The sequence below is a fragment of the Phalangium opilio genome, unplaced genomic scaffold, assembly GCF_054372755.1.
Source record: "Phalangium opilio isolate 3A_F unplaced genomic scaffold, DU_Popi_V2 ptg000009l_1, whole genome shotgun sequence".
Taxonomy (NCBI): Eukaryota; Metazoa; Arthropoda; class Arachnida; order Opiliones; family Phalangiidae; genus Phalangium; species Phalangium opilio.
Window position 1 is genome coordinate 10,017,637 of NW_028324146.1, and position 9,508 is coordinate 10,027,144.

General features: G+C 37.4%; 1 long non-coding RNA gene across 4 annotated transcripts; it reads left to right on the forward strand.

Annotated features, from left to right (window-relative positions):
* The first annotated feature begins 6,468 nt into the window (after positions 1-6,468).
* Positions 6,469-8,173, forward strand: LOC149713754 (uncharacterized). Of its 4 annotated transcripts, XR_016371499.1 has the most exons (5): positions 6,469-6,888; positions 6,967-7,478; positions 7,602-7,820; positions 7,888-7,990; positions 8,065-8,173. It is a non-coding gene; the product is annotated as an uncharacterized LOC149713754 (long non-coding RNA). The 4 variants fall into 4 exon arrangements; XR_016371498.1 differs by having other exon boundaries at positions 6,482-7,478; XR_016371496.1 differs by lacking the exons at positions 6,469-6,888; positions 6,967-7,478 and having other exon boundaries at positions 7,485-7,820.
* The last annotated feature ends 1,335 nt before the right edge of the window (positions 8,174-9,508 follow it).

Below are 9,508 nucleotides of genomic sequence, written 5' to 3' on the forward strand. Positions count from 1 at the left end.
TTTACTTTTAAACGTTGAAAATGAAAGTTTAGTAATATGGGTTAAATTTAATGACCTCTTGAAATTGGTGTCATAAAAGTTTTATACCATAGCGATTTCGAGTTAATTTTGACGATTAGGAAGTTGTATAATATTTATTTATTTCTTGCTATACTAAATTAAAATATTCGCTTTTGAAAGTGCTTAGAACTATTAGACTATTATGAAACATGGACCATAAATATTTCAGATAACACTTGGTGGTTGTAAAATCAATTATGAAGATGTAAAAAACCTTGAATAAGGCCTCTTAAAGCAAGGAAAAAGTGGAATTATACTAACACCACAGTTTCGTAACTACATAACCAATGACAGATGACAAAAGACTAAAGTTGCAAAACTTAGAAGATGACATACAACGCCACTTCCACAACCACAGTATGTTTACAATGTTATATTTGTAGTCGCAAATTCTTTTATTTTCGGTTGCATTGTGTCAGTATTATATTGAAGGGTTTTAAATTAACGTGAAAAGTTTAAAAATCGCGTGATGAAGAAGGCTTTGTGTAAAATGACTAGTTTTTTAGTCGCACTTGCGCTTATTTTTAAAAGCTCAGTGACAAAGTCTCTTCCCCTGTTTAATCTATTTCTTAAATAAAAAGTACAAAATTTTTATTTTTCTTTTTTGGACAAGATTATAATACCAATCAAACCTTGTTCCCGATGAGTATGCCAAGGCTTATAACACGATTTTAACTGAACAAAATTGGTCAAAATGATGCGTCGTTTGCTTCGAAGTAGAAACATTTAAAATTTTATTTCTACTATGAAGCAGAGTATGCGCCATCTTGACGCATATTTTTGTTAGTTAGAGATCTTGCGTTTAGACTTAGCACAGGCATCGAAAATAAGGTGGGTTCGTCCAAAAACGTGCCCTTCCGCGTCCCATCCTAAAATTTAACCCTGGCGACGGCCCTGAGCTACTTCGAATATCGACTCATTTTGGATAGCAATTAGTAAGAACACTTTAGTGAAAGCCATATAATGATGTTTATCAAAATTCTATATTAATAGGTTTCAATTACAATTGTTAGGGGGACCCATCTACTTGAACCACATTAGCCCAGGACTTTTAGGGTTTGACCTAGAACATTTGAACATAAAGATGAAAATTGGTACATGTGTTGTTTTTGACCCAACAAAAAATATACTAAAAGTCCCCTGCTGTAGAGCGCGAGCTTTCGCCGCCATCTTGGAAAATGGCCGCCGGGAATGCCAGCTACAATGTATTCCACGTTCTTACTCAAAAATTATGAAAATTGGTACACATTATGATTGAAACCACATGAACATCATGGCAGAATTTTACAGCTCTGTGTTCAATAGTTTGGTCGCCATATTGGAAAATGGCCGCTGTTAATGCTAGGTACAGTATATTTCACCATGTTGTTGGAAAATTATGAAAATTGATAGGTATTACAATCAGAGCTGTGTGAACCTCATAGTAAAATATTGAAGCCATTAATCAGATAGTTTGGCCGCCATGTTGGAAAATGGCCGCCATCAATGTCATATAGATACAGTATATGGTTCAAAAATTATGAGAATTGGTAATTATTATGATGAAGACCGTCTTAGCATCATATTTGAATATTGAAGACGTGCTACTGATAGTTTGGGCGCCATCTTCGAAAATGACTGCTGGAAATGCTAAATATATTTCAAATATATAAATCTTTTTGAAATTGCATTTTTGAATAGATGATTTTCATTAACGTAATAAACAACAAAGGATCGTATTTGTTCCAGATTTTCAGGTTCTGGAGCTTTCATAATCGCCGTCATTTTAGATGCTTGAGGTTGAATGCCTTCAGCGTTTAACACGTGTCCCAGAAACTCAACGGACTGTTGCATAAATTTACATTTATCTTGACGCAATTTTAGACCTTTTTCATGTAAAGTCTTCAGTACTTGATCAATGAGGGCTAATAGTTCATCCTGTGTTTTTCCTCCAAGTAGGATGTCATCCTGAAAAGGTGACACACCCTTTTGGTTTCGAAAGATTTTTTCTATATGACGCTGGAAAATGGCCGACGCCGACGCAATGCCGAAAGGTAGCCTCTTGTATCGGTATAACCCCATCGTGGTGTTAATTACAGTGACATTACTAGAATCTTCATGTAAAACTAACTGGTTGTATGCATCTTTTAAATCTAAGCGAGCGAAGTATTTACAGTCAGCGAGGGTCGCAAAAATGTCCTCAGTCTTTGGTAGGGGATATTTTTCGATATCCAATGCTGGGTTCACTGTAGTCTTTAAGTCTCCACATATTCTGATCTTTTGTTCAGTTGTCGCATTACCATTGAAATCTTGCTGTTTTACTACCGGCACGATCGGAGATGCATATTGTGAGTGAGGTACGCTTTCTATTAGGTCGAGATCTTCTAGACGTTTGATTTCTTCCTCAACTAGGCTTTTTATTGCATATGGTACGGAACGGGCTTTGCAAAATGTGGGCTTATGATCCTTTTTGAGGTAGAGTTGTACTTTTACGTCTTTCCGTTTCCCCAAACCTGGTGCAAAGAGGTCCTTATATTTGTGTAGGATCATCTTGAGATCAGGCTTTGATGTTGTTGAAACCGTGTTAATCCGTGGTTTTTGCGAACCCCTCTTATCAAAAACCGATGGTATAACATCTAGCTTGGAATATAACCATGTTCGGCCACAAAGACTTTCTTGCGTCCCATTAACTATAAGCAATGATAACTGTTCCTCTTTGTCTTGATGTTGAACGTGGACTTTGGATTTCCCAATGATGTTTAAGTACTCTCCAGTAACTGAGCGTAGTCTCTTTGAAAATGGTTCGATTCTTGCTCTATTTGGTATGAGCTCAAACGTAGTTTTCGAAATTATGGTATGACCTAACCCAGAATCAACTTCAAATGAAAATGTCCTTCCATTGACTTCACATTGGATTATCTCTCTTGGAGGTGTATCATCATCTCCAACTCTGTTGCAGTTGTGATTTTTGCTGTGATCTTGCATAGTCGCTAATACTGGATCTATATGTATAGCGTTGACGGAGTATTCGTCAATATGTACCGAATAGTCCTCATCTGTCGAATCATCATTCGTATCAACGTGTTTTACATCAACTCTCGCTCTGTATCTATTATTGTTGTGTCCTCGTCCCTTGTCTCCCTTAGTGTGAGTTCTGTGTTTCGGATCTCCCTGACATGCGACCGCTAAATGTCCCGTCATTTGGCATTTGTAACACGTCGCATGTATAAAACGGACACCTTGAATTCTTATGATCCATTCTAATGCATCTTGAGCATGATTGTGGATCATTCCTTGTCATATAAGTGCGGTTATATTGAGGAGCTGTCGAGTGTTGATGGTATTGTGTCCTCTGTTGATGATATTGTGTCCTCTGTTGATGAGCTGTCGACTGTTGATGATATTGTGTTTTCTGTTGTCGATTGTGAGGGCTTATATAATTAACGCTGGCTTGCATCCCATTAGAAAGAGAATGAGCTTTCATCTGTACCGCATTATGAGCGGCTAATTCAATTTTCTGGACTAGGGCAACGGCATCCTTTAATGTTATGTCGTCCTTTCCTTCTGAGAGTCGATGATGCATATTATCATCGTTTATCCCCAAGACTAATTGATGCATAATCATTTCATCATTGTGTTTCCCAAATCCACAATGGATTGATAGATTCTTCAGTTCCGCGACATAATCTGCGATAGATTCTCCAAGGTTTCTATGTCTTCCATTAAATTTTAATCGTTCCACTATCATAGACGGCTTAGGGTTAAAGTGCTGATTAAATAACGCAGATAACGTAGCATATGCTGATGTCATGACTGTTTCCGGATAAACTAGACTATTCAATAACGTAAGTGTCGGTGCTGGCAATACTGATAGTAATTTTGTAGGTTTTTCCGCTTCAGTTATTTTATTTATTATGAAACATGCCTCCATCCGTTAAGAGTATTGTGACCAGGGTTCGACTTCCTGATCAAAAAATGGTAACTTGCCCATCGTGTGTGTCCGTGCAGGTATCCCTGGTTCTGCAATAATGTGACCTGGAGTTTGTGAGGGATTCGGATTTTGGAGATCTTCTGTCATTAATAAAATTGCTGCGTTTAATGTGGATCCGCCGTATTTGTTGACCAAGGCTTAAGTGTCCCTTAAATCGCTGCGTGGAATCTTGGAATGTGGATCCGCCGAATTTGTTGACCAAGGCTTAAGTGTCCCTTGCCGTTGAATTAAATGTACGCACATCTCGCCTCCGTCGCCATTGTTGTGTTTGTTTGTTAACTCAAGTAAAGTAATTTCTTGATAGTTGAAAGCAGATTAATACTTTATTAATATCTTACTGGCTTGGTTAAAACTATAACGCTTGTCATACTGTACTGTCCTAATCCTCACTCCGAAGTGCCCCTCTTCCTTCTCCCTAACCCTCTGGTCCCCTATCTTGCCAATCTCGTGTCGCCCTTTCGGGTCAGTCCTAGTAAACAGATTTTGGCGCGTTATACAATTTTATATACTTCAGAAACCTTTATTAATTCGGTTGATGAAAGACTCACCATTAAACACGCTCCCAGTTCTAACGATGAAAAAATAAGTAAATTGGTTTTCACGACGAGGATCTTTTGGCAATTCGTTTTACACGGTGTTTCAAAAAGCGCAATTAAAGGAATCATTCAATATATCGCTATTTTTGAAAAGAAAGATACTCGATCCGAACGTGAAACTAACGTTTTAATGATGAGTTATATTAAAAATCTCCGCAAATACCCTAGAGCGTTAACCCTTGTTAAAAAGCAGTTCCCAGAGGTCGAATCAGAGAATGACCTCAATCCTTACGCGATTATCGCGGCTATTGTAGCGATATCAGAAACTTTCGAGGATACAAGTAGAATATTAAAACTACTAACGCACTTAAAGTCTTCCTGTTATCAAAATGACCCATTGGAATGCTTCTTTTACTTGGCGTGCATTTATTATTTCGCCACGTTGAAACACAAAGTCGGGAAAGGGTAAGATTACAACTTTTATTTCTGGGGTAAATTTAACCTAAAATGAAATTTTCCATCGATTTTAGCATTCATTATAGGCTGCATTATGCCTTATATCATTACGAAAATTCGTGGTTTGGAACCCAGAAAGATATGCAAATTGCGAGACGGAGTAATGTTGGACAGAAATGCATTGATAAATACGGGTATTTTAACTTGTTGTCTTAGGACTAGGGGTAATGAAGAGAAAAGACTAGGCGGTAAAACTGCCTTCCATCTTGCTTTTTGGCGCCTGCACTTTAGTCTCTTTTTATCATGAGAGTGCGCGGAGTCGAAAATGTTCTGTACTTCAATAACATTTTGCCCTACCCCCTTGCACAAGTGACGATGTCGTCACGGAGAGGTATTACACTGGGCGCATCTGTCTGTGTGTCTGTCACCGCGTTGGCAGTTGTCAAATCCGAGCAAACGTGTCCCAATGGCAGTGCTTCGGGTTTTCTTATCATTTATCGTGAATCAATCAACTTATATACCCTAAATTTCCAAACATTGTTGAAGAGGCATACGCTTGAATTCAAACGTCAACAATAGATATGTTTCTGAAAACGATTAAACTAGAATTATGTAAATTAATGACGATTAAAATATTTAATACCCTTTATATTTATTTAATTATTTATTAAAGAAAAACCTCTTAATTGCGTCTCGACTAGGAGAGGTTTATCATATTGGTTTCCCAACTTGTTTTAAGGGATTATCTGTAAAACACAAACACAAATCGCAACTTTTTTTAAGCGGTGTCCCCATTGTGACAGAATCGGCTGGTAATAGAAGTATAGAACGTTTTAGACTCAAAATCGACTCGAGTAAATCACTATGTACCACCACCCTTAATGGATCACCGAGTATTAAGTAAGGGGGAATTTCAGGCTATGGTTGACGACGCTACAACTATATGGAAACGTATGATTGACCCGAATGACTTTGAGGTCAAAATGATGCACGATGGATATTTGAAACTTCATCAATTGCGGAAACAAATTTACCAGGGTTACGATTGTATTTTGATTGATGAAGCCCAAGATTGTAATCCAACTATGTTAAGCATCATTTTGAAACAAAAAGTCCCAAAAATCTTTGTGGGCGACCCCAATCAACAAATTTACGCTTTTCGTGGCGCCGTAAATGCTTTGGAAGGTGTTGTAAATAATTTCGTAATGAGGCCGGAAATATATTTAAACAATATAACAACTTTATTAATAAATATAATCTACTTAAAAGAACATTTGTATTATCACAGAACTAAACAGTGAGTGCGGGGGGGGAAGTGAACTGACTTCTACCATCGTTAACTAAGAAGATTCTGTCTGCTCTGATCATGGTTCGCTCTAGTTCATTTCAGTTAAGTACCATTCTATTATATTCTCCTGTCTAATTCTTTATCTCAGAGCTTATTCTGAGAGAGCGGTTGCTCTCTTAGATAAGACCTCATACTGCGTTTAATGTATAAGGGTGGTTTTTTGATTCGATGTAACTTTTTTCCTATCATGGTTACTGCTTTGAAAGAATTCCACTGAACTAAAATTCGGACCCTTAATATGTGGTTAAAATTTCAAAGAGATCCCTCTATTAGTTTTCTTCATAGAAAATAAAGTTGCTAAGGGTGGTTTTCATTTCCATAAAAAAATTAAGACATTTTGGCAAAAAAAGGGAAATTTTCCCATAGGAATAACATGGGAAATGTTTGCTGTGATGGCCAAATTGACTCGAGCATTTTTTGAAGACTATTTATTCGATAGGTCTGAAAATGGTTTTAAATGAAAGGTTGAACATTTTTCTGGTGCCTTTCGAAGTTTTATTGAAAACAATTAATATTAAGTATTACTTTTTGTATTTTAAGCACATACTTAAACTTACGACCTTTTATTCTGTTGGACTTACGTGGTTTAATCCTAGCTAAAATCATAGAGAAACGTACTGTTGGACTTACGCTGTTTTACCGCTAATAGAGCGACTGAGCGAAGATTTTTGTTTAGACAACGCGTGTGGCTATGCCGAGCTTAAGGCGAATTTTTTAACTTTTCACAAAAAAGAAGGGGTTAATTCGTCCTCATTTTATTTTAATTTCGTAAGTTAAACCTTATTATAATTTAATACAAAAGAATTTAAATTTAGGATTTAGCCGATAATTTTTAAATTGACTGATTTCACTAAGCCTCGGTCAAAATTTAAATACAGCTGATTGTATGTAGAGACTAGAGACCAATTGGCCATGTAGCGTACGTTTTAAGGTGTTTCACCTGGTGCCATCGGCCCACGATAGCCGCTAATTAGGTAATTTGTTTAAATTAAATCAATTTTTGTTGTTTAAAGTAGATTAATGCAAAAGACGCACAAGGGTTCGTTCCCTGGTTTTTGACTGTTGCCACCAGCCAACAGTTACCGCTACGAACATACCGTTTTTACTGGTAAAATAAATGATAGATTCAATCACACTATCACTAAACCCTGTCACCAAATCATACAATATTTTTAAATGACGCTTTTCCAATAATTCTTATAGGTTAACAATTTAAATTTTAATTATTTAGTGCTTATTCTAACATAACCTCAAAACAGTAAACAATGGCCATTTTTCCAACGATAACTGTGCAGATTATATTTGGTGCCACCGATAACCACTATGTAGATCATTTTATTGGTTTAAATTAATGGTAATATAATTGAATAATTAAATCACACGATCACTAAACCCTGTCAACAAACCAACCAATGTTTTTTATCCCGGCTCTTGCAATCATTTTTATTAGGTAACAGTTGCGTTTTTAAGTACTATTTATAACCGCTATTTGGAATAAACCTTTTTGTTTAAATTAGATACATTTTTGATGTGTAAAGTAGATTAATTCAAACTACGCAGAAGAGTTCATTCCCTGGTTTCTAGACAAGGGTTACCGCTACGAAGATATGTTTTTTGCTGGTAAAATAAATGATAGATTCAATTCAATCACACTATCACTAATCCCTGTCTCCAAATCAATATTTTTAATTCAGGCTCTTCCAAGCGCGAAATTACAAATTACAGTGTGTTAATTAATTAATATAAATTTTGGATAAATATGTAACACACTATCATTATTAAATTTCTGAAGAGAGGAAAAAAGGTTGAAATTAATTTTTTTAAATTTAAAAAGCAAATTTGGCTCGGAAAAAACCCAGCGCCAGAAGCCTGGCTTATAAAATTTTCACAAGATGATTCGTTCAAGAATGTCTAGAATTAAGTCGCATAGAAGTAATGAATATTTCACCTAAGTCAGCTGACTTGGCCAGGCAGGGCATAGCCCACTCGATCCATGCTCACGGACGCTGCTCTGCATCTTGCGTAGTGTTACGCGTGATCGAGTGGGCTATGGGCAGGGTAAACAAATACGGGGCTGCCAGGCTGTCTCTTACACAATAATGATACAGGGCAAATGACTAGTTTAAAAATAAAACCATGGGACCACAAAGAAAATGCAAAGGTAACCAGAGTCCAGACATTAACTCAAAAAGTTTAATTGTTCAATTCCTAAGTTTAGCAGACGACGTGGTCAAATATTATTATATAGCGCGAGCAGCTTGCGTCCATGAGCGCGGATCGAGTGGGCTATGCTTGCAGGAAGAAACTTTGTCTCAGTTACACCAAAGAGAATATAGGGGAGGAGTTGAAGATCCCCCGCTCCACAAGGCTAAATTACATTGTTGCCCCTAAATTATACTAGTGGTACGAGGGAGTTTCCGGCTCAGTCGCGCCACCTACGATACCGTTAAATGTCTCAAACGGAAATGCCTCGGTACTGCGCATTGAAGATGCGCGGAAGAAAAGAGCAACAAGATTTTCCCCTCTTTCCACTCCTCCCCTATATTCTCTTTGGTTACACCTTGTATTGGAAACCCCCATACCTATAGCGTTGCCTGTGTACCCCCGCCTACGGCACCGTAGTCCTCCCAGCATCCTCAGCGGTTAGGTAGGGTCGTACTGGATGAAATTGTAAAGGGCGCCCCCTCTATCTTAAAATTAGAAGCTAGCTCTCATACAAATAAAATGGCGCTACGCGGCAGCACTTAGCAATCGCCTACCGAAGGGTATGGGGCGTGCGCGAGGTACATTGGGAGAGATACGGTGCCGCAGGTCGCCCATCATCATTTGCAATCCATCTCAATTCCCTTATCCCTGGTTACACTGCCACAACGAAAACCAAATACCAGCAACATAAGTCCAAGCCAGTCATCTGAAAGACTCAAAACGATGACTCTGATTCTTCTGAATTTGAAATATCAGTAGAAATGTTTCTAGATAATCCTCAGAGTTATTTTAAATATTTTAATGCTCAAAGCCAGGGGATAAGGAAAGGCCAAAATAATTTTATTATGAAAATTTGATGTTTTCAGTAATAAATTAATCTCATTGGTGATAACTGATTAACTGGTACCTGAAAGCATTAGTCACTAACTTGCA